The sequence below is a fragment of the Orcinus orca genome, chromosome 12 (genome assembly GCF_937001465.1).
Source record: "Orcinus orca chromosome 12, mOrcOrc1.1, whole genome shotgun sequence".
Classification (NCBI taxonomy): Eukaryota; Metazoa; Chordata; class Mammalia; order Artiodactyla; family Delphinidae; genus Orcinus; species Orcinus orca.
This window is the reverse complement of record NC_064570.1, coordinates 10302069-10326652: the sequence shown is the minus strand read 5'-3', so window position 1 is coordinate 10326652 and position 24584 is coordinate 10302069. Positions and strand designations below refer to the sequence as shown.

General features: G+C 36.5%; 2 long non-coding RNA genes across 3 annotated transcripts in view; both read left to right on the top strand.

Moving 5' to 3' along the window:
• Positions 1-24584, top strand: part of LOC117196329 (uncharacterized) — a 35478-nt gene that overhangs the window by 1295 nt on the left and 9599 nt on the right. The window contains exons 2-3 of one of the 2 annotated variants that reach the window (XR_004476463.2): positions 141-257; positions 8853-8952. This is a non-coding gene — a long non-coding RNA (uncharacterized LOC117196329). The other variant, XR_007470595.1, reaches the window with a different exon arrangement.
• Positions 10557-19069, top strand: LOC125960679 (uncharacterized). The gene is made up of 2 exons (XR_007470599.1): positions 10557-11446; positions 12073-19069. It is a non-coding gene; the product is annotated as an uncharacterized LOC125960679 (long non-coding RNA).

Genomic DNA, 24584 nt, shown 5'->3' with positions numbered 1-24584 from the left:
GTAACTTAGAAGTGACTTCATCCTTGACCTATTATTTTTCTCTACAACCATCTCTCACGAGCTATCTTTATTTCCTCCTTTCCTCCTTTTCTCATCCTTGTCTTTCTTCTCCCGTCCCCACCATGGTCACTTTTTTCTAGACTCTGGATGGCTGGCGAGGAGGAGGATTAAAGGGCTGTAAGCAGAGGAAATCCTATCCATCAGAAGAGGATGGAGGCAGAGCCGGGGACTTCTGCTCCTGCTGCCAAGTTAATATGGTACGAGAACCAGCTGGGTCGGGTCTGGACACGCTTTTCTGTTCTGCAGCTCACAGAATTTTTTTGTGACTTCAACTTCAGTGATCTTTGGTGCCCCTGAAGGCAAGTAGCACACCTGAATCATAAAGCTTCAGATGAGTTGAGTTCAAAGTTTTATTTTCTCCTTTTAAAGCCCTCAATAAATTAGGGCAAAGGTAGTTTGGAATCCACCCTCCTGCCTTGGCGTTCCTCTGGGATTATTAAGGTTGGCTAAGCAATACGCTCTTGAGAAACCAGGTGTAACGAGACCTGGGCGGAGGGATCTGGGGGTTGTTTGTGGAACTTTCTCCTCTTCTGTGGCATATGCCAGAGTCTTTCCGGAGCGATCCTGCGAGCTGGGCGCCATCGCTACGTGGTGAAGTCGTGGCGGACACAAGAGAGAGGAAAGGGGTCACTGAATTCTGGGCTGCAGGCTCAGTACATCTCTTCACGCCCTCCACCCCCCTTTACCTTCTCCCCCATCATCTTTAGAAGCCTAGTTTGCTAATATTCAAAGAGAAGTAATGCTTCAGAGCTCTGCCACCAACTTGACTCGAGTTCTGAGGGTTAAAATGATATAATACAGTCAAAATGAACATTCTGTACAAATCTAAGTTGATCCTAAAGGAAGCAATTAATTGTCACTGTTCTGTTTCCCTTATCTTTATGTGGAATCATATTTTGTCCTCGCTGTCTAATGTTTTTACATTTCCAGCAAAATAGTTGATTCTAACGCTCTTTTAAAAATTATAGTGTCGGGGTAGTCAGCAATTCCTGTTTCTTCTCTGAGCATGTGTACCTGCAAATCTCCTCCTGCTGCAGCGACTAACGTGCTTTTTGAATCCAAGCCTGCAGAGATGCCATTTGCTATAATTTTCCAGGTTGTGCTGTTTCCTCAGGGAAAACTCAGAGAGCCTGCGACATGTATGTATGTTGAGACAGGACGGGAACTTAGAGCAGCAGAAGGAATGTGGCATAAGGTGGCTCCATTCCAAGCCCCTAGTATGCCCCCTCAATCACGCCAAAATCCTGTTCTAGAAGATCTGACCCGCTCAAATCTGGTTCCCAACAAAAACAACTGACAAAAGTAGGTGGGAGTGGGAACTGTGGAAGGATCAGCCCCCCACGAATGAGCTTGCTGATCTTACAAATGCCTTCCTTTCGAATAGAGTGGAACTTAGAAAAACAGAGGCTCTCTTGCAGGAAGAAAACAAAAAGAGAAAATGAACTCCTTATCAAAGATAAAGGAAATCTTTTTCACTCTGCTTTGTACTTTGATCTAAACCTACTGGAAGTCAGACCCAAAAGAGCTACAACCCCAAATTGGTAAGAATATCATGCTGTCAGCTCCATGGGGTTTGAAAAAAGCTGAGAAGTGATTCCATTCCTCAGGGTCCTCCAGGACATTCTCCAGTGATCTTCACGGTGATACCAGCTGCTTCTCTACCTCTGGTTATTTACTAGAGGGTGTTCTGCATGGAGAAGAAGGACCCCTTTCTACTTTATTCCAATGTAGTGGTCATTTTTATAGCCCTTTATCTCCGTGGTCCCCAAAGTATTTTACAGAGGAATCTAAATCTATTATTATGGGGAAAATACAGACTTTTGAGGAACTGAAATGAGAAAACCCTTTGGCTAGAATAACTTTTCCTTTATTTCATACAGGCTCTCAGTAACATAGAACCTAACTATGCAGTAAATAGATTCAAAGTCATAGAGAAAATGACCCAAAGATTATTTTTTTGTTTTTACTCTTTTGTTACGTTCTTTGAATCAATTTAGAAAGTTAACGATTTTCAAAGTGGGGTAGTCTTTTACTTACACATTTACAAATCAACATTGACACATGTCCTTAAATAAAATTAAAAACCAACTACTAATCATTTAAATCATGGTGCAAAAAAGAGCTTGTTATAACCAGCAGACCAAAGGACCATTTATAGAGTAAAAGGTAGATGAATTAGACCGAAGGGGAAGTATGGAGGATTAACCTAAGTTACTGATTGTTCCTTTTCTCAAAATTCTTTTTGGCAAAGATTAAATTATACCAGGGCTTCCCTGGTGGTGCAGTGGTTGAGAGTCCGCCTGCAAAAAAAAAAAAAAAAAAAAAAAAAAAGTTAAATTATACCAAATATCAATCAGTTTTTTTTGTTTGTTTTTTGTTTTTTGTTTTTATGGCGGTACGCGGGCCTCTCACTGTTGTGGCCTCTCCCGTTGCGGAGCACAGGCTCCGGACGCGCAGGCTCAGCGGCCATGGCTCATGGGCCCAGCCGCTCCGCGGCATGTGGGATCTTCCCGGACTGGGGCACGAACCCGTGTCCCTGCATCGGCAGGTGGGCTCTCAACCACTGCGCCACCAGGGAAGCCCATCAATCAGTTTTTTGATGGTAAGACTATCAAACTTGTTTCATTAAACACTTTGCCTTCTCTTACAACTGTCTAAACAGGCTTTGCCCATTTAGCTCCCTATCAATCCAGAGTTATGATTATGCTGTAACTTGGGAGATCCCTCATATCAAATATTAATATTTGTATAGTTATTAAAGTACTTGATGACTTGTACAGGGACTCTCAAATTAAATATAACATGTCATTTATAGTCTTTCCTTAGGAAATTATTTTCTAACCTTTGTCTCTGCTGGAACAACTTGTAGGATGATTTATACTTTAAGTAGTATATATAATAATGAAACACTTTTAAAAAGTACAGCATTTAAGCAAAATCTTTTACATTATGTAATGCAGTGGTTTTTCAGACTGCATTTACCCAAGGACTCTTTGAAAAAATATATATATATGTATATATTAAATAGAAGCCAAATAAATAAAACAGATAAAAACAGAGTGTTGGGGGGCAGGCAGTGGAGAAACAGGTTTTAATAATTTTAACCTTTTCAAGGGCCATAGAAGCACCTTTGAGGAACACTGGAGCTCTAGGGAAGTGCGAACGCCAGTGCAATATAAGTAGACTTATAAAAAAGAAAAAAATAAAGGGCACTGTTGGAGATGACATACCTCTTCCTTGCAGCTGTATGTATGTGTGTCTGTGTCTGTATATGTGTTTGTGAAATCTCACTCAATTAATATCTGGCTCCTGTATTTATCATTCTTGCTCTCAGGCTGCAACTTTTGTGACATTTTATGATAGTGCAATTGTATTCTGTGTCTATGATTTTCAAATTCTTACTTTTTTTTTTTTTATCCTAGCAGTACAGAAAAGGTCAGAGGATATGTTAGGGCAAAATATATATGACCTCCATGAAATTATTTAGATAAATATTTCTATTTTATAGAATAACAGTAACATCTCAAGAAATGATTGTCAAATTATGATTAGGACTTTAGAGACTATTTCACCCCAAGATTCTAATTTTTTTTTTTTTCAGTTGAGAGGACTGAGGTCCTCGAAGTTGAGAGACCTCACCATGGTTACAAGGGTAAATTCCAGATCCAGACACGATCTTCTTGCCCTTGAGTCACATGGTTTTTTAACTACTCTATGAGCTGCATTATATAAATTAATATGGAACTTTTACAATTTGAAAATATCAGAATTAACTGTTGACTGAAATCAGTTGAATATTTCTACATTTGTTTAGACTAATCCAGTCTGGTTCACATTCAGTCACAGTCAAGAAACACAGCTTGTGTTAGATCGAAGATTGTGGAAATATCCTTAAGCAACACACGTCTCCTGCAAAAGGATTTCAGGAGGTCGTACAGGGAGACAAAGCATACTAACATACACAAAGCATTCATGCCTTCCTTGGAAAGCAGAGGTTGCATAAGCATGTTATGGAGACAGATTAGCAAATCTGAGGCTGAGGGTGGAAGGCTGAAACTTTGGTTTGGAAGAGTCTGGTCCTTTTCCGCCATTGAGAGCTCCTTTCACACCTAACTCCTTGAGCAGGAAGTGGGGAAAGATTGATCCAGAGGCTGACCTTCTCATAAACCCAGAGCATGAAATTTGGGGCTAGATGAGAAAGTCTGTGATTTTTGACCTGCCTTGTGTACGTACTATCAAAATAAGTGAGGTTCGTGTGGTTTGTAACTAGTCTAGGGGTATTTGTGCATATGCCACCTACATTTTCAAATTACATAATTGGACACTTTATTTAGAAGTCACATTTCTTTAAACATGCCATTTTCTGCTTCAGGCTAAGTTGGAATTGTTTAAGTTCCTTTTGAGCTTTCAAGAGAAATAGTAGAGACAGATTTGCTATGAACCAAATAAATACACTAGGTTCCATTCTTGTTTTTTGGCAGCTTTGCTTCTGCCAGTGAATATTAGCTGCTGTAATGTTAGCTATTGTGTGCCCAATTGTATATACAATTATATTACATGCATTTCAGTATTTATAAATGCAAATGCTTTAGAGTGAACAACTACCGTAGGCTTCAGTGGGGCAGCCGGACAAGGGGTCAGGTCTGTAGGTGAGGTTGTTCAGCCAAGTCTATCGAAGGTGATCCATAATGAGTCTCCAGCTGGGGGCTTACTTGTTGTTTAGAATAGTTTGGTAAATGGAAGATTCTTGTCTTTTCAAAAGCATCTGGGGTACTTGAGGCAATGATAATGTTTGTTACCTAGTTTATTTAGATTACATTATCCAGGTCGGCCTTGATTTTTAAATCATATGCTCTATTCAGTATTTAAAGTTTCCTCAGAGCAAAGCTAAAAGGAAAAAGAAAAGTGCTTGTTGTCTATGATTCAATACTTACGCACCCTCTCTCACAGGATTAGTGTGAAAAGCAAATAAATTTGAAAACTGCAAGGGACGGTGCAAACTGTGAAGAATTATTCACATCTGTTGATATAGATACATATTTGAATTACATCTCAGCACTGAAGTAAGTAAAGATAAAAAGTTCAGATGACCACTTCGACCCACTCCTATAAAAACATATGACACTTACTGGGTTTTCCTTTAACAGCTTTACTGAAGTATAATTTACATACCGTAGAACCCACTCACTGTAAGTATACAGCTTACTGAATTTTAGTCAATGGATGCAGTTGTGCAGCCATCACTAGAACCCAGTTTTAGAACATTTCCATGACCCCAAAACGTTCCCTCCTGCCCATTAGCAGTTAATCCCTTTTCTAACTCCCAGCCCCAAGAAATCATTGGTGTGTTTACTGTCTCTGTAAATTTGCCTTTTCTGGATATTTTATATAAATGGAGTCATACAAATATAGTCTTTTCCAACTGGCTTCTTTCATTTAGCATATGTTTTTGAGATTCATCCATGTTGTAATATGTATCAGTACTTGGCTCCTTTTAATTGCTGAGTAGAATTCCATTGTATGGGTATACCACATTTTATTTATCCATTCATCAGCTAACAGACATTTGGGTTGTTTCAAGTTTGGGGCTATTATGGAAAATAACACTATGAACATTCACATATATACCTTTGGACATATGTTTTCATTTCTCCTGAGTGGATTTATACGAGTGAATTGTTGTATTTCCTGGTAAGTTTGTACTTAACTTGTTAGGAAAATGCCAATCTGTTATCCAAAGTGTCTATATCATTTTATTTTTCCATCAGCAATGTATGGGGGTTTCAGGTTCTCCACATCCTTGTCAGCACTTTATATTGTCTTCTTTTTTATTATAATCATCCTAGTGGGTGTGTAGTGATATCTCATTGCAGTTTGGATTTGCATTTCCCTAATTACTAATGATGTTGATCATCTTTCTGTGTGCTTATTAGACATTAGTACATCTTCCTTGTTGAAATGTCTATTCAAATCTTTTGCCCATTTTTAAAAACTAGGTTGATTGGCTTACTATTGAGTTGGATACCACTTGTTTTGTTACCATTAATTACCACTTCATCTTACACTCACTTGTGGCTCTTGTATTCTGCTATCTTCCACTGTTACTAAACTTCTTTACTGCTATTTAACTTTTTGTGTGAATGCATTTTTTTCTCCAAACTTGTTTATTTTTCAAATTTTTTTTTTTTTTTTTTTTGCGGTACGCGGGCCTCTCACTGCGTGGCCTCTCCCGTTGCAGAGCACAGGCTCCGGACGCGCAGGCTCAGCGGCCATGGCTCACGGGCCCAGCCGCTCCGCGGCATGTGGGATCCTCCCGGACCGGGGCACGAACCCGTGTCCCCCGCATCGGCAGGCGGACTCTCAACCACTGTGCCACCAGGGAAGCCCTTTCAATTTTTAAATTGAGGTGTAATTGACATGTAACATCATTTTAGTTTCAGATGTACAACATAATGATTCGATATTTGTATCTATTGCAAAACGGTCACCACAGTAAGTCTAGTTAACACCTGTTGCCATACATAGTTAGAAAAATCTTTTTTCTTGTGATGAGAACTTTTAAGATTTACTCTTTTAGCAACTTTCAAATATGCACTACAGTATTATTAACTATAGCCACCATACTGTACATTACATCCCCAGGACTTACTTATAAGTGAAAGTTTGTAGTTTTTGACCTCCTTCATTTTACCACTTCCCACCCCCAGCCTCTGGCCACCACCAACCTGTTGTTCATATGAATGAGCTTTTTTTTTTTTTAGATTCCACATATAAGTGAGATCACATGGTTTTTGTCTTTCTCTGACTTATTTCACTTAGCATAATGCCCTCAAGGTCCATCCGTGTTGTCACAAATGGCAAGATTTCCTTTATATGGCTGAGTAATATTCTTTGGTATGTATACATACACACTTTATCTATTCATCCATCAATGGACAGTTTCTCCAAACTTGATTTTTAAACTCTCTCAAGAAGATGAGCACTTTCACCTTCTGTACTTTTTTTCCCCACAAACCAGGCCTAGCAAAATACTCTGAAAATAATATATCCTTAATAAGTATTTCTAATATATATGATAAAAAGCTCATCATCTTTGTAGAAATAGCATCAGCATACCTGGTATCATAATTTACTAGTAAGTCGAATTGAATTTTATTTCTTTATTACTTGTTTTGCACATCAGAGGTTTCAGTTTTAAAACCATTTTTGAAAGGAAGGAGTGCTTCAGAGTATAAACTTAGACAAACAAATTTAATTATCAGAGAAAAATTAAAAGGGATTCTGAGGAAACATTAAAATTTTACGGTAATTAATATGTTTAAATAAAATAAACCCAAAATTTTAGGTATTTTTTTCTGCAAATGTCCCTAAGTACCTTAACAAAAGTAGCAAAAACATAATTAATCACAAATAGTCAATGCTCTCAAGTGTACCCACAAGTAAGTAGAAAGCCACCAAATACCTCAACTATTGCCAGTACTGTGGACCCAAAATAAAAGATTTCAAGTTATAAATATAAATTTACTTATGTGTAAGCCTGAATGTAAAACAAAAACAACTTCCCCTATAACTGGTAAATAACAGGGGAAAAAAAAAAACTTTTGAGCCTTGCCTGGAAGGATGCCAAAGATATACACTTGAGAATATTTTAAGGTAATTAGCATTTTTGTCTCTGTGTCAGTAAAAATAGGCTTTTGCCTGCTACTAATTTTCTTTGGGTTAGTGAGACCATTGTATGAATGAAGGGCTGTTAAAGGCCATTTATATTGTGCAAACAGAGGCACAAATTAGAGAGGGCATGTTATTAAGGAAAGGGGGCTTATGAGTGCTCAATTATGAGCCCAGAACCTGTTTCTATTTTAGGGGGATAGAAAACACATCAATCTTGCTTTTAGAATATTTTCAATTAAAATGAACAGCACATGGCACACTAAGAAGCAGAAAAGGCTGCGGCCATGTGGATTTTGAATAATTCTTACGTACCATCTTAGTATCAAAACTGAATACATATAATGGGCTGAAATATAATTTGAGATCCCAGAAGACGGAAGTCCTTGAGCTGCATAAGAAATTCTAAAGGAAAAGAAGTATAAAACTGGACCATCTGTTTCACTTTTTAGCATGCAACCTTTAGAGTAGAATATTTGGAGGAGGATGCTGTTTAAAACCTGAATAGGGATGAAATATCGTGCGTACACTCGCAACATATCATTAACCTCTCTCCTAAGTATAATCAATAGCGTCTGCAAGCCTAGTTCTGCACGTTAAAAGCAAAGTACAGTGTTAGCTGCACAGAGGTTCACTTCTCCCCACACCAAGACTATAGTGAGTAGGTTACTCTCCGGCCCTACTCAGCGCCTCCTGCCTAATTGGGGTGTGCAGAGGGAGACATCCACTCTGCACAGTCAAGTGTTTGGGGAATCTAATTACAGTTTGCGTATGCAACTATATGCATAAGGGGCGTATCAGTTTTACCCCTGTTTTAGCCACTACTTCTGATTGCCTAATAACATGTTTCTTTATATGTATTTATGAAAACATTTCAAGATGCCCCCAAAGCTACCTTTTCCCCTATATAGAATACCTATTTTGGAATTACAGTTAACAGGTCACCAGGGTTCACATAGTGGTCATGGAGTGGAAAACACTAAATAACACAGCAAAGGGTGACAAGAATGAACGCCTTTGGTCTCAAAGTAGAGAAACCATTACCCCCCAAGTCTATTCAGTAAGTCCAATGCTGAACCTCTGCAAACCATGATTTTATTGGACTTTTGGCCTTTCTTTTTCAGGTGGCTCTAGTCCTGTCTCTTGAAACCTTTGTTAACTATTAAGGCTAAAGTGCCATTTAAAGAAAAAGAAAGGCAAAGAAATGAGCTAAACGAAGCCATGGTGAGTTGTTTGTCAATGTATCCTTTCTTGAGCTCATTGGGGAGCAGACTTCACGGTGGCGGGATCATAGGCTTTATTTTGAATTTGTCTGTTATAACCTTAAAGCTTTCTTCAAGGGAGATACGCAGGGTTCATGCCTGATACACAATGTCTGTTGCTATGGAAAGGTTTGTACTTAATCATATTACAGTGTTCTGTTAGGAGCAGGGAAACTGGGATATCAGTTCATCTCTTTTTAAAAACCTTATGTTTTATGGGATAAAACAAAACAAAACAAAAACGTGCACAGCACGTACTTCCGACATTAGAGAACACTTTTAAAGGCTTTCTTTGCATTGTGTGTATCAAGAAGTTATTCTGCATCCTAAGATCCAGAGTAGCCTCTTGCTACAGAAGTTAGTAATAAATAATGTTATACATGGCAATTGCTCACAGTATATTATCTAATCTCCTCTGATGTTTCCATCTCTAAATTCATTTCCTTGTGGCATTTCTCATTTCTACCTGAATATCTGCTGTTGGGTCCACAAGACAGCTCTCCTTTTGGCAGGTTATCTAGTGCTCCGTTCTTGGTGAACAGTTTCAGCATGGTAAGATTGTACCATGAACACTCACTGTCCGTGAGTCTCCTGTTCAAAATGGAAAGGTGGAGGCTGCTCTAGTTTTAAAATCTTGGCTTTTCTAAAAAAAAAGCAACATTGCTTAAGCAATACAAAAATGTTCAGCTTTCACATTTTTCTTTGTATCAAAGATTGCAAAGTATTGTTTCATGTTTTAAAAGTAATATATTGTATGATGCTAACTCCTACACTTGTAGGAAAACATGTTGGTTCAGAGTATGGATTCTAGAGCCAGACTGCTAGGGTGGGCATCCAGGTACGCCATTTGTAGCCTGTGTGATCTTGGGCAGGCTTCTGAACCTCTCTTTGCCTGTTTCCACATCTGTGTCACTGGGTTAATAATAGTATCTATTTCATGGGGTTGAAGATAGTTCTGGTAAAGCACTTAAAAATAGTGCCTGGCATGTAGTAAGTATGAAGTAAGTGTTCGTTTATTATATTGGTGAATGTCTTCATCATCCTACAATTTTTAATCTCACCTTTTTCCATGAATATGCAACCACTTCCCTTAACTCAGAAGAATTTTAAATGGTAGAATCTGAAGCAGTGTGCCAGGATGTTTGAAAAATATGTGGGATTGGGGGACTTTCCTGTGTCCCAAAAATAATACTAAGAATATAATTGACAGCTTCCCCATACCCGTAAGGACAACTTTGCCTTTCAGTCTACAATGACTATGGTTCCCTCTTTGCCCATTGTCCTGGTGAAAGCTCCTTTTTGGTTCTACATAATAAAAATTTAAAAACAGTTTCTCTAGAGGTATATGGGTTACATATATCCTTAAAATTTGTTCACATCACGGCTTTATTAACAATCTTTATATGTTATTAAATGTGGAAAGGGGTTTAAAATAACTTTGATAATTTAACCCAACGTATGCAAGGCTTTACCACTATTCCAAGTAGAATAAATGTAGACATATAGAAAAAGACAAAGAGCTCATTTTGTGCATATTCAAACTGATGCCTGAGGTTTCAGCCCAGACCTGGAATTCATTGTCAGTACTTGGCATTTATCCACAACCAGCGGAACCACTGTTAGTAGGCCTGTTTTCTTTACTCAGAACATAATTTGGTACTGTCAAGTTAATCTAGCTACAAATGAATGGAATTTTTTATCTTTAAAGGTTTTTTTTCACATTTCATTTATATACTATCTCTAGTGAGGTCAAATCCCCCTGTAAATATTATCTAATTTATTCTCATAACATGTCTAAGAGATCAGGTTCATTTGTCTTTATTGTTAGCATCTGGTTTTAAGAGATTCACATTTACTTTGTTGGGAATCACCAGGAATAAATCTTATGTAGACGCTAATGAAAAATATAATAGGAGATAAATACAGGTATGTCTGCAAACGAAGATATTTTCCCACCTTTGATATCTGTTGACTAAAAGGATAAAAAGTGGATCAACTTACGATGATTAAATAGTAATAAAAAGCAGCATTTAATCTAAATCTCTCCTTCCCATGATTACAGCATGCTAAATATTACTCAATACTAGAGAGTCTGCTGATGAGCTCTGTAAATGTTTTCCAATAAAATTAAATAGATTAGATTTGGAAAGCAAATGTTAATGTTTCTAAGCCTTTAAAAGTCTTCTTTTAAAACTTTCCTGAAAAATACAAGTTAAGACTATGTCACAGTGTCATCAGTCCGAGCAGGGTGAACATCATTGTTTCCACAAGGACAGACTAGGCAGAGGCAACCATCATGTTCAAGAAGTTCTTGTCATCTATGATCCTTTATTGTTAATTCTCTTCATGTATTTTGCCTGCTGCTTTGTTTTGCTTGTCAAAATTTGTTACTGAGACAAGACTAAGATCATCCTACCCTGACAGCCGCAGATTGAGTCAGCATGACGCACCATGAGGTAAGTCTAATTGCTGTTAATATTGGAAGGATGAATAATCCTATTAAAAAGAAGAACAGTTATAAAAAAATAAATAAGTGGAGGCAAGTCTAGATTACATGAAAGAAGGACAGCTTGATGAGGGGAAACCCATTAACCTGAAAGGAAACAGTTCTTTGCTTCCAATTTAGCAGTTGTGAACAAGACCACATTCATACTAAATCAAAATAAAAACAATTTTTCTGATTCATTCATAGACTTAAATGCTAGGTGTCCTTATATGTGGAAAAAGAGACCCTACTGTGATTCTGAATTGTTAATAGAATATCAAAATGCTACATTAGGTAGGTTTATGGGAAAACCTTCACCTTGTTCCTTAGTTACTAATGAGTTAGAAGAGGTAACTCTTAGGTGGAGAGCACAGTACTCTAAACCATTGCTTCCCAGACACGAATGTGCATTTGCATCATCTGGGATCTTGATAAAGTGCAGATTCTGATTCAGCAGCTCCGTGTCCAAGATGCTACATTGGAGAAGCTCCCAGGAGACTCCCATGGAGTGGAATCAGGACCACTCTTGCAGAAGTCAGGCTCCAGAAAACTATTTTAAAAAGAAGTACAGTTTAACTTGCTTTGTCATCATTTCAGGAAATTGAAGGCATTGAGATGACAAGCCCCAAACCACTTGCTTTGTAAATGGAAATGGAGAGAAAGGGCCAGTGCAAAGCATCAAGGACTCTTTTAAGGACAATCTGAATTACTGGTAAAGTTGAAGCTATAATGGAACGGTCTGGAAAGGCAGAACGTCTCCTGGTTCCTACTGGAGCATCATTTGTTGCCTCCTTCAATGCCTCCTTTCCCATGATCATAGTCATTAGACGGCTACAGGAAATGCAGAAGTATTCCCGCTAAAGTATAGACTTCACTGCTTGAATTCATGATGCCTTACTAAGAGAGAGCATTATGCATTTCTTCCTTTCATCCTCCTGCAAACCAAGGTGTTAAGAGAACACCACGAGGGTCTCACATCATGCACATTTCACCCCTGCAGTCTGTGCCGAGGATATGCAGTTTACTGCTGGTTACGTTCTGGTAAGATCATCTGACACCCCCCAGCTCGAAGTCTAGTGTTGTAGGCTCTTGAATGCATTAATCTTAATCAAACCTCAAATAGCTGAATAAGAGGGAGAGCACAGAATTATTTTGAATAACTAAGAGTGCATTTGAGTCAGGAGAGCTTTAAATGGGGAAAATGAGTTTCAGAAACTTGACTGCCTGTTAAATACACTTAATTTTGGGTGATCACAAACTTTCATTTATTACTTATCTAGTAAGTATGTAGGGACAGCACAAATCTAAAAAACAGATGGTAGGAAAGCAGATTACAGCTATCTGAACAGTGTGTGCATGTATTAGTCTGCTCAGGCTGTTATAAAAATATACCATGAACAACAGACATTTAGTCTAAGATCAAGGTGCTACCAACTCAGATCCTAGTGTGCAGACAGCTACTAATCCCATCATGAGTACCCCACCCTCATGACTTCATCTAATCTCAATTATCTCCGGAAGCCCTCATCTCCAAATACCATCACAATAGAATAGAGCTTCAACATATAAGTTTGGTCCACAGCAGTGCATTAAAGGCCAATGAAGATAGTCACTTGGCAATTATAATACAAACAAAGATGAAGACTTTTATTCTTGCTTTTCACCTTATAATTATATATATATTCTTTACAATTGTCTTGAAAACCTTAAGTTTATATGTATATCATACTGATATCAAGTCTGGAAATAAGGTTCCTGATGATAGTTTCATCACAATATTGAAGCTTATTTGTTCTAAAATTAATTTATTCTCCTACCCGCATAGAACCTTTTAAAAATATAGTTGTGACAAATTTAATGACTACTAACTCACATAATCCTACCCTACAAGGACAAATTTGATACAACTCTATGAGGGCAAATATACTTCTAGCATGTTAGAAAAAATATCTTACACTTTCTAGTATATGCAATTAGAAAGTGAGCGTGGTGGACAAATGGGACATGGAAAGACTCCCTTCCTAGTACAGATTCATGGAAGTGACGGATAGAATGAAGCAACAAAACTCCCCGGACGTCAGAAATAAACAAGAAACAAAAGCCAAAGCAATAAGTACAAGCTGATGCTACAGGGACCTATGGGGATTTAGTCCTGGATAAAGACTCTTAGAGATGAGGATGGGACAGGAAATAAGGCCTTAGATTTACTGGGTTGGAAGGCTGAAGCCAGTGCCCTGCAGAAAGTCCAGAGCCTCAGAAAGAGAGCTAGCAAAACATACCACTTGGCCTGTAGAAGGAGCAAGGAAGTTTGCTGTTATTGATCCCTAGAGTGAGCACAGGTCAAGGAAGGGACATCTTTTGAAAGAAACTAACACCAGCCTGGGTCACATATTGAGAGGTCTGAATTTATACTATTTGCTTAGAATCCTAGCCCTAAGTCCATTATCTTGGAATGGACTCTCTAAGCCAGTAAATTAACATAAAAATAGGGCCAGAACCTTGAACACCTAGGAATCTGATAGAAGCAAGTGCAAAAGCACCCTGTGAGGTTACATTCACAACCTAGGGTTCACAAACTGTCTTAGTCTGTTCAGGCTGCCGTAACAAAATACCACAGACTGGGTGGTTTAAATAACAGAATATATATATATTTTTTCTCACAGTTCTGGAGGCTGGAAGTCCAAGATCAAGGTGTTGGCAGGTTTGGTTTTTCCTGAGGCCTTTCACCTTGGCTTGCAGACAGCTGCCTTCTTGCTGCATCTTCACATGGCCTTTACTCCGTGTATGACATCCTTGGTGTCTCTTCCAATTCCTATAAGGAAACTAGTCATATTGGATTAGGAACCCATCCTTATGACCTTATTTAATGTTAATTAGCTCTTTAAAGGTCCTATGTCCAAATATAGTCCCACTGGGGGTTAGGGCTATGATGTATGCATTTAGGGGTGGGTACAGAATTCATTTCATAACAGAAGCCTCTCTGAAAAACAACTGAACCCACTGGAGATGAATTCACAACAACAACAACACGTTATAAAGTACACAAGGAATAGTACTCTACAGGAGAGCCATCAGAGGGAAAAATCAAGAGAAGCAGCACCAAAACAACTACAGATGGCAGAACGAAATCAAAGACACTCTAAAATAAATAAAGAGCAAAGAAATTTAAAAAAAGAATTGAGAACATCATGAAACAATAGGACACCGTGAAAATAAAGAATAGGCAAATTTGAAATGAAACAAATAGCATGTCTAGAAATGGAAATTATAGTCATTAAAATCTCACCAGCTAAGTTAAACAGCATGTTAGACACATCCAAAGAGAAAATTAACCAACTGGAAGATATATTTGAGGAAACCACTTAGAATGAAGTACAGAGAGAAAGAGATGAATGGTTCAGAGATGTGGAAGATAAAATGAGAAGGTCCAATGAAAATGTCTCATGAGACATAGGGAGAGAGTAAGAAATGGGAGACAGGTAACATTCAGAAAGAAAGACAATAAAATTTTCTATAATGGAATGCAAGGGTATAAAAATGGAAGTACACTGATTCCCAAGGAGGAAAAACAAAAGCAAGTATATATCTAGTTGGAGAAAAATCCAACAATTCTAAAGTTTCCCATGAAGGAAATCTCAATAAATAACAAAAAATTGGTTTCATATAGAACATATTCTCTGATCATAATGCAGTAAAATTAGAAATTAGTAGCAAAATAATAACTGCTAGGAAAATGAAAATGACCATAGTATCAATAAAAAGGGTCTGGATAACACAAACTATATTAAAACATGAATCTTTTAAACGATTTCATTACCTCAATACATAGAAGAAAACAAGTTTTTAAGGTATTTGGTATATACTTGTGCCTGATTATTTACAATTCTGGTTTCATGAGCAAGTAATTTTCCTTTGCCTCATGGCTATTCCTGAGACTATTTTGTTAGCCTCTGTTTGACCCTGATATTAGAGGACTATATTTTGTTGGAACTTTACAAAGTACTTTCACATACATCCTATCAGCATCTAATCTCTCCTTCTTGGTCATACAAGTCAGAGATGTATTTGCAACATCCTTAACTAGCATGCAAATCACTTACCAATATGCAAATGAACAAATACTACTGCAGTCAGAAATTTCTTGCCAAGTGATTTTACTTCCTTTCACAGCACATAGAGACCTCATGACGTATGCCCAGTGAGTAGAGCTTTACAGAGGAAAATTACTGACATTAAGGACTGAGGAGCTTGAAGACAGTACTCTCCCACCAATAGTAAATATTAGATACAAGTTATAATAGGTTTGTTATTTAATTGATCTAATTCAAAATAGCCTTAAAATATTTTATAATGGAGCAGAGACAGTGTAAATAGAAAAACTTATTTTTCATTTAAAACCTGACTATGAAAATTAAATAGATCATTTTTGGAAAAAAAATATTTGACTGACTTTTAAAACATGACCGCTTTGACTTTAGGCCCTTAAGACCTAAAATTCTGTTGAAGATTATGTTCATGTAATTTCTTTAATAAATCACCCATAGAGGCCTGCTTTGGGAGGTTCTTGTCTCTGAATGTGTTGCTAGTGAATTTTGATTGCTATTCCAGAGGGGCAGGGCACTGAGTCTTGAGCAATGTTGCATAGGCCCAGTAGCATTCAGAACCCCAGACACAACCAAATGGCAAAGCATTTGACGTAAAACTCTCTCGGTGCTTATTTATTTATTTTTGGTATATGTTACTAAGACGTCCTTTTCAGCTATGTTGTGCTGACCGTTCACTTTGACATGAACTCTTTCTATTCACTGGCTTCCACATGAAATCCTATCAGTCCAATAGTCTAAAAGATTTACTGAAGATTTGTGGTGGCGTAGTGAGGAGTTACATCCCACACTGTGCTCACCTTCACCCCACAACCCCATGACCACGTCCTACCCCATCCCTGACCCTGGGTCCCCAACCATCAGAAGTCCCGTTTCCTCACACACTCTCCAGCACAGCCTCCACTGGAGCCTCGCTCTTTCCTCCAGGATTTTCTCAATGTAAACTCGTTTGCCACCTGCCCACCCCACCCCGCCACCGCTGCCTAGTAAGCAGGGTAATTCAGTCATCAAGCCCAAGTCCCCTAGCTTATCCAGAACCTAGTAAACTGACAGCTACAAGAATTTATCCTCAGAGAGAAATGAGGGATACAACCAACAAGAATTCCGTTACGTATAAACATAAATGCTTTATTAAACTAGCGGTACTGACATTTTTTCCCCCAAAACACGTTTGTCTTATGAATAAATTAAAATGCAATATAAAGTCATTTTTAAAGAAATGCAATCATCTAACAACAGGTTGGTTATATTTCCACATTATTACTAATATATCATAACTAAAATTTGAGTTTATTTTGGGGTAGACAGACACTTCTGGATTAAAACCACATGGACTCGGCTTTTACAAAGGCTTTTACAAAGTCTAGATAGCCCTTGACTCAGACTTCAAATGCTTTTAATTCAGTTCTCATCCAAATTAATCTCAACAGGTGCTCAGTAAATATTGGTTTAATGAATGGAAGGGACTGTAAATACTACAACTTCCAGATTCCTTGGGTCAAAACTCTGCCTGTCTTCCGATATATCTTCTCTTTTTTCCCTTACTGAATCAAAAACAAAAACAAAATACACTAGTCTCCCTTGCCCAAACCAAAAAAGAAACAAAAGAAGGAAAAATAAATATTAATAAATTAGAATAAAATAAATTAAATGTTATAACAAATATTCTTAAGATAGTAAATAAAATAATTTTTAAATAACCCTTACTTCATATTTAAAAGTAAACTAAAAATGCTTACCTACCAACATATTTTAATTATATCAGATTTTAATTTAGTCACTTCATTACAATGCCTGCAATTTTATAGGCTCTTTAGTACAAGGGATAATTCATTTCTTAACATTAGTCAATTGATTAAAAAATAAACCATTGAGCATCAAAAACAATCTGGAACCTGAAACAACGGTTTGCAAACATAGGTAAATAGTTACTTCCACATAAAATCCTAGAATCGTGAGTTCATAGAATTTTAGAGGTTAAACTGTAGAATAACATGATTCTCAGAGATTTAGAAATATTAAAGAATTTCATTTACATAAACCTGCCTTTAGCATTTAGGTTACTTCATCTAGCATCGATGTTCTAATTTTCCAGCGATAACACTTTGAGGAGCATTAGTTAAATCAAGCAGGTTAAAACACTGCTACTGATAAACCATAAGCCCAGTGATCTGAGATTTAGACAGTGATCTTTCTATAAAATTGTGTATGGAATCTAACAGTGATTAACTTTTAGATCAATCCTATTTCCCTCAAAATATATAAAATTTCAGAAGATATGTGAGATAATTTGGGAAAGAGAGTATGGATAAAAAGAAGGAGTTTGAAATATGTTCCCCAAAGAGGGAATTGCAATAGAAATGATAAAGAAAAAATTTGGCAAAGTAATTAAGGAGAAAGTTCTGAGCCAGGCTTGAAATCCTCATGAATGTTCTATGCTTTATATTCTTAATTTATTTTATTCTAAAGATTTTATGAAAATGGTCATCATTATTCTTTGGCTTTTCATTGTTCTTTCCTAATGTTTTCCTTCTTTCTGAAACATAAATCTATCTTTGAGGTAATGATTATGTATTAAAGTTACATCAAACAACTATCTTAAGATTAAATCAAATAGAAGAATGCATTTTCTTTGGAAAATTGATTAAATCAAGGCTCCCTAGTGAGAGATATAAATAGAAATGATTTTAAATCAAATTCACTCTGGATAAGGCATCTACTGGTAAAATTAGGAATATCCTTTTAAAGCAGAATGTTTATTACACATTCTTGGAAAAACATTTTTAATACATATGACAATGTGTTAATTTCCTTAATATCCAAATATTCTTACATATTAATAAAAAGTAAACAAGTTAAGTTTAAAACAATAGATAAACAGTTTGTTTGCAGGGAAAAAACTGATTGATAAACATATACAAAGTTCAAGTTCAGTTATAGTTGAAGAAATGAAAATTTCTAAAATTGAAAAATGAATTTTCTTTTTTCATATTGCCGGGGATGAAAATATTCGTTGTGAGTGTGGGAAACTGCAGTCTCAGATCCATCAGTAGGAGTGTAAATTGATAGAAACTTTTTAGAGAGCAATTTGGCAGGATGTGTTAAATTTTAACACATGAGTTTTACTTTTCAATTTAAATAACACATCCTTTGATCTTACAATTCCATTTAGAAATTTACCCTATAGTTTTTTACACAGATGTACAACAATAATCATTGTCATGTTATTTGTAAATAGCCAAAAAAACCCAAAAAAACAAAAAGCTGAAGATCCATCAATAAGGATCTAGTTCTCTTAAAAATGATGGCACATCTGTGCTTGCATGCAGATGTTTAAAGGAAGGAAATAGAGCTATATATGCTACTAGAAAGAAGTCCAAGATAAATTGTTTCATGTAGAAAGAAAAGGCAAGTTGGAGAACATATATTGTAATCCCATCTGTCTGAAGTAAATATATATATATTTTTTTAATAAATTTATTTATTATTCATTTTTGGCTGCGTTGGGTCTTCGCTGCTGCGCGCGGGCTCTCTCCAGTTGCGACGAGCGGCGGCCCCTCCTCGCTGCGGTGCGTGGGCTTCTCATTGCAGTGGCTTCTCCTGTTGTGGAGCACGGGCTCTAGGCGCACCGGCCTCAGCAGTTGCGTCACTGAGGCTCAGGAGTTGTGGCACACGGGCTTAGATGTTCCGTGGCATGTGGGATCTTCCCAGACCAGGGCCCAAACCCGTGTCCCCTACATTGGCAGGCGGACTCCCAGCCACTGTGCCACCAGGGAAGTCCCTGATGTAAATATTTTATGTATATGCTCTGGAAAAAACACTGGGAAGTAGGAGTGTGAAAAGTACTTTTTCTTTGTACGTTATTCTGTACTGTACCATGTCTTTTATTTTCTTTCTTTTTTGTTTTCTTGTTGTTCTATTTATTTGTTTGTTGCCATGAGCATGTATGATTTTTATAAAAACATATAGCTAATGGTGAAAGTCATTTTTACCTATATTAAATATTTTGTTTAATGTCCCTAAATCGGCTGGGAGCCACAATATCTGGATTTTTCCCAAGAACAGGAACAAGATCAAGAATGTTATCAGCCCCTTTTCCTCTTGTCTCCCTCATAGCATCCCTGGTGGAGAGACTCTTCTTTAATTGTTGACTACAGAGAAAAAGGTGCCTCTGAGGCCAGAAGATGCTTAGGGACATGTGCACACCAGGTCGAAGGGGAAAGTGGGCTTTAAAAACAAGAGTTAAATGTGCTTTTGTAAAGAACCTATATTTATGTGTGGCCCTTCTTCACCTTCTCTCATACTGTATCACTTAGCAGCTATTAATTACAAGTAAGGGAAAGTGGAGAGGAATTAAAGGCACGAAATGAAGCAAATATTTTGAAGCTCTCTTTGGTAGGAGATATTCCAATTCCAAATAACTCTTCCAATTCTAAATAGCAGCACCAACAAGAACCAGGATTGCTTCACATCATGTAGACATCAGTTATGTGTGGAGAAAAAAATAAAATATTCGTGCTACAGGAGAGTGACTTTTGCAGACTGAAAAGCAACTGTGATACACTTACAAATGCTTATTTCAGTGAGATTTTCTGCCATTGGACTCAATGCACTGGGGGGAAAAAAATGGAAGGAGAGAAATAGGCTGTCCTAATAGCTGTTTTATTTATTTCTCTTATTTTCTCAAATTTTCTTGCAAACTCCTTTGCAGGTAGAAGTTTATTTTAGTAGGCAGTACCCTGGTTGAAGCTGCTTTTCAAAGGAGGAGGATGGATGAATCTGTCCTCTTCCTAATTGCTTTGTGAAGGCTTCCCTTCTCCCTAATCTCACTGTATTTTCTCAAGAAATGAGGCACTTACATATCCCAAGGGGTTAAATGGAGATTTCTGCTGCAGAGGGTAAAGTGGGGAGTTTGCTGCATTAATCATTGAATAACATCAATCAAGCATCCGCTTGGGCAGTTAAATTTCTGTTGAACAAAGTACAGAAGTACCTGGGGAATGTCTTCCTCTTTGTAAATGGTATCATTAGACATCTGTCATGAAGGCCTTGTGAAAATAGATTTTGGGATGCAAACAAAGTCATTTCAATGCTGACACAATTATAGGCACATAATGAGTAATATTCTATAAAAATTATTGAATTAATAAATAAAACTATAAAATAAATTATTGCACCAATTTCCTAAACAAACTATTAGTTACTTTCTTACTCCAAATTTGTGTGTTCATTGCAGCAAGAAGTATCTTCCTTAAGCGCCATTTTGATTTTTAAGACTCATTTTCAGAAACTATAATAGGTCCAAATTTTTGCTCTCATAAAATCCATTTTGCTGACCCATGTTGAAATGTTTTTTAACAATTAGTTATCTTCTCCCTAATTTCCCTTTTTAAAAATTATTGTATATTTATATTATCTTTGCTAGCCTAGAACACACGTGAATCTGCCTCATAATTTGCTTTCTCCAGCCCAAATGCTACTTTTGCCATCTGCAATGCCTTTCACCCTCTCCTTTACCATTACAGATCAATTCTATTCTGCTCTTATTGCCATTTGTCATTGCAGCCAGATTTGCAGGGTATAAGTACAGAGCAGTGTATTTACAATAATAAAGTTATGGAGCATTTTATTTCTGTTTTATACAGCTTCGTGTCAACTCAATGCAGTCTTATTTATCTTTAGTGGAATATGAGCACATTGGAGGCAAAGTCCGCTTTTATGACTTTCTTACTCTTATCAAAATGTCTAACATATACGAGAGGCTTTATAGCCTAATGTGAAGCATCTGATAGCATCTCAGAAAAAGGTCATAGTGACTTCATTTGAAAATAAAAGGAAATATCATATTGATGAGTCAGTAGTAAAAAAAAAAGTGTCAAATATTTGCAAATCAATCTAAAACTATAATGAAATTCCAAACAAAGTCCCAGCTGTGGTAGATCTATGGATTTTTTGTTTTGTTTTGTTGGAATACATTTTTTAAAGCATTCTAAAATTCATCATGAGAAATTTTTAAAAATTTATTAGGGAGAATATACCACATCAGTTATTTGCAAATATTTAAAAGCTAGAATGATTAAAGCTATGGCACTGGTAGAGAAATAGATATATAGATCAATAGAACATAACTGAGGGATCAAAATGATCCATGTACATAAGGGGAATTTAGTTTTCCCTGGAGATAATATTTTGTATCAGGGGATAAAGAATGACTTATTCAACAACTGTTGAAATATTTGGTTATCCTCTTGGAAAAGTAAAAGCTTAGATCTCTATCATATAGCAAAATAAGTACCAGATGGATTAACAGTTTCAAAGTAAGTTTAATAAAAACAAACTAACACATAAAAGTATTAGTGGATATTGTAGGCAAATATTTCTATAATATGTAAGAAGAGAGAACTTTCTGAAAAATGATACCAAAGAGAAAATAAAAAGAGAAATCCTGATAAAGTTTTAAAATCCTGCATAAAAATACCATAAACAATGTGTAACAGCAATGAACTGTCTGAAAAAATATTAATGCTATGTAAGACAAAGGGTTAAATACTCTATATATAAAGAGTCTTTTAAAATCAATATGAAAAAGAATGCCTTAATAGAAAAATGATCAAGGAACTTCAAAAAGCAACATATAAAAGAATAAACACTTCCTACTGTATAGCACAGGAAACTATACTCAATATCCCGAGATAAACCATAATGGGAAATAATATAAAAAAGAATTATATATATATATATATATATATACACACATATATATATATGTATGTGTATATATATATATACAACTGAATCACTATGCTGTATAACAGAAATTAACACATTTTAAATCAACTATACTTCAATTAAAAAATACACAAATAGCAAACAAATTCTTAAAAATGTTTTACCATCCCAGTAATCAAAAAATGCAATCATATTCTTAGCCTATCTTATTGTCAAAGATTGGCAAGAATGATACCTGCTGTTGGAATGGGTATGGGATAATGGAGCACTTTTATTCACTGCTGGTGGAAGAGTAAAGTTGTACAATCTTATGGAGTGAAATTTGGCAATACATCTCAAAAGCCTTTAAAATGATATATCACATGATTTATACATTCCATTAGAAGTGGGGAAATATATGCATAAAGGAATGCTTACTGCAGCCTATCATTGCAGCAAAGTACTTGGGAAAACATGCGTTATTCAGGAAAATCCCAAATAATAATAGTTTAAAGAAGGTAGAAATTTGTTTTCCTGCCATGTAAATAAAGTCCTAAGATAAGCAATCTGCAAACAACAGTGACCCAGGTTCCTTCTATCTTGTGTCTACAATCTTTTCTCTATGAGCGTTCTACCTTGTGATCCAGGATAGTTATTTGATCTCCAAGCATCTCATCCATACACATCAGAAGTCATATATGAAGATACACAAGGAAGAAATGAGGGCAGAAAAGACACAGTTCTTCTCTTTAAGGATACTTCCTGGAAGTTGAACATGACACTTCCATTTGGTCACATGGCCACAACAAACTGGAAAGGAAACTGGGAAATAAGTTTTTATTCCAAACAACACCTTCCAGCTAAAAACTAGGAGTCTTGTTACTAAGGAAGAAGGGAAGAAGGGATATTAGGAGATAACCTGCAGTGTCTAACACATAACCAAAATGTTGACTCATAAATGGTTCAACAGCAAATAAAGTATGGTACATTGAGACAATGAATTATTTATCTACTTATCTCTTATTGATCTATCTAGTTGCCCTTTCATATATGTTTTCTATCTATGTTGAAGTACCTTTTAGTTTCTAAAATAATAGAATCTTTAAATTGTCTTGTTCGTTTTTTAACTTCTGACTGTATTGCATTGTGATATGTAATGTGCTCTGTATGAAATGAATACTTTGGTATTTGTGTGACTGGATTGTGGTCACTCTCTGATAATTATCTGTTTTCTTTAATTATTGGGAGCAGGATTCTGTATATGTCCATTATACCAAGCTTATTGTGTTGTTCAAGACATTTTATACTTCCTAATTATTTGTGGGCTTTCTATATCAGTTTCTGAGAGATGTGTGTTAAAAATACCCACCATGGAGCTTCCCTGGTGGTGCAGTGGTTGAGCGTCCGCCTGCCGATGCAGGGGACACGGGTTCGTGCCCCGGTCCGGGAAGATCCCACATGCCGTGGAGCAGCTGGGCCCGTGAGCCATGGCCGCCGAGCCAGCGCGTCCGGAGCCTGTGCTCCGCAACGGGAGAGGCCACAACAGTGAGAGGCCCGCGTACCGCAAAAAAAAAAAAAAAAAAAAAAAAAAAAAACACACCATGACTGGGGAATTTAACAATTATTTTAGTATATATCACTATGTGTCTTTACATATTTTGAGGCTAGGGTTTGGGGTGCATGCAAGTTCAGGATTATTATATTTTCTTGGTAATTTTTTTTATCATTAAATAACAGTCCTTTTTAGCTAATATTATTGCCTTAAATTCTGTTTCATCTAATATTGCTTTTCTACTTTTATTTTCGTATTTACGTGGACTATTTTTCCCATAATTTTACTTCAGATTTTGAGGTTCATTGTCTTTTATGCTTGCAAAGGGCATACATGTAGTATTTGTATTTCAATTCAGATGATTTCTGCTTTGTAACAGGTGAATTTAATATTTACATTTATTAGGATTGCGGATAGTTGGATTTATTTATACATCTCATTTTGTGTTTTCTATTTACCATATCTTTCTTCACTATTTTGGGGTGTTTTCTTTCTATTGGACTGATTGAGTTTGTTCCCTTTTTCCCCCTCCAGTGTTTTGGAAGATATATATTCTATTTCTTTCAGAGGTTATTACCCTTGAATTTTGAATATGTTGCACTTGACTTAAGAAAGACTGAAGTTCATCAATAGCTCTGATCTCTCTTCTCTGTTATTGTTGTCTACTTTATTAGTTTCACCTGTTTTTAAAGATCTCTCCAAATTAGCATTTATTATTAGGGCCATAGGGTATCCCACACATAGCA